The 1488-nt window shown below is 46.6% G+C and overlaps 1 non-coding gene across 1 annotated transcript; it reads right to left on the bottom strand.

Moving 5' to 3' along the window:
- Nucleotides 1-1232: 1232 nt before the first annotated feature.
- On the bottom strand, nt 1233-1306 carry TRNAN-GUU. The gene has a single exon. It is a non-coding gene; the product is annotated as a tRNA-Asn (tRNA).
- Between the last annotated feature and the right edge of the window lie 182 nt (nt 1307-1488).

Here is a 1488-nt window from a genome sequence, read left to right as displayed (position 1 = left end):
TTCAACAGGAGAATGAGGGATCGGGAGCCAACAACTCTAAGGCACCAGCTCTGCACCAGGTGACTGCTGGGTGCAGGAGTCTATTGACTCCAATAATGTATCTCAGATGCATAATTTTTGTGGACATACCCCTGCAAAAATCTGCCAAAGATCAACTAAAGACAGTTACCTCCATGGCAATTCACCATGGTATAGGAGGGAGAATCAGCATTAGATTGTTTTTATCAAATAAAACCAATAAAAGGGTGAAAAGGAGGAGGAAGAAAAGATCTAGGACCACTGTGAGTTTCCTCCCCTTGGGTAAGCAATTTGGCAGAAAGCTATCAAAGAGGTCACTCTGCCCCGTGTTCCTTGGACCTGTGTGGCTTGGTCATCACACTAAACCATGACAGATATTGAAGGACTTTAAAATCATACAAGTTTAGCTGTTCATTGCCTTCCGTTGTATTGTCCCCTTAGTTAGCCAGGAAATCTCCACTCCACTTTCTAGAATTTCATATGTAGATGTGTAGAAAATATGTTGTGCCAGCAAGTAAATGATGAAGGGAGCATTGATAGAATTGAGAAATAAATTGGAATATGATTTGTTTCCCCTTCCGTGGAAGATAAATTTGCAGAATCCGCTCTAATTAGCTTTATATAAACATGATTATGTAGCAATTACACATCCAGTTCTTGACAATAAAGAAAGAGCTGCAGGAATGATTCAAGATATGTGTAGAAGGACGATGATTGCAGCATTACGTGTACTCCTTAAACCATGAAACCAAATTCATTTCAAACACAGTTGAGAGAGGATAAGTAAAATATGTGCAAATGGAGGGAGAAATGCTATTTTCAAAAATAATGGAGAGGACCGTGATGGTGATGAATGATTTCATTGGTCACAACATTGTTGGTGGAGCAATCACTAAATGCAGGCACGTCCTGGACATGGGATACTGCCGTTGGCCTCCTCTTACAAATGAAAAAATTGAGGCACAAGAGCTTGCCTTACCGGTACAAAGTCTATGAAGGAAACAAGGAAGGTGTTATGGCACCTGAAGTAGGTTCTTAGGTCTCTCAGGAAGAAAGGAGGCTTCACAGCAGATTTTCGCAACAATAGTAGCTTGGGGTGGGGTGGCCCTTGACAGGTCTCAGTAAGTTGGCCAGGAACGTGGGAAAAGGACATGGCCCATCTTAAACAATTGGCAGTTGAAGTGCAGCAGGAACTGGTTAAAAGTTCTGCAACGCGTCCCTGGGTGGGCTCGAACCACCAACCTTTCGGTTAACAGCCGAACGCGCTAGCCGATTGCGCCCCGGAGACGCGGGCTGCCGTCGCTGTTGAGCCTCTATAGGAAGTGAGGACAGCGTTCCCAGGCCCCGCCTGCCGGGACGACTCCGCGGGCGCCGAGGCCTCCAGAGCCGGAGAGGCTGGAGCGGGAACCGTGGTGCTCGTCCCGCGGGACCACGTGCACCGGAGGCCGTAGCGCAGTCGAACGGCCTTCT

The sequence above is a fragment of the Carlito syrichta genome, unplaced genomic scaffold, assembly GCF_000164805.1.
Source record: "Carlito syrichta isolate Samal-C Ts95f unplaced genomic scaffold, Tarsius_syrichta-2.0.1 Scaffold289551, whole genome shotgun sequence".
Classification (NCBI taxonomy): domain Eukaryota; kingdom Metazoa; phylum Chordata; class Mammalia; order Primates; family Tarsiidae; genus Carlito; species Carlito syrichta.
Note: the sequence above shows the minus strand (reverse complement) of the source record. Positions and strands in the feature narration are given on the sequence as shown.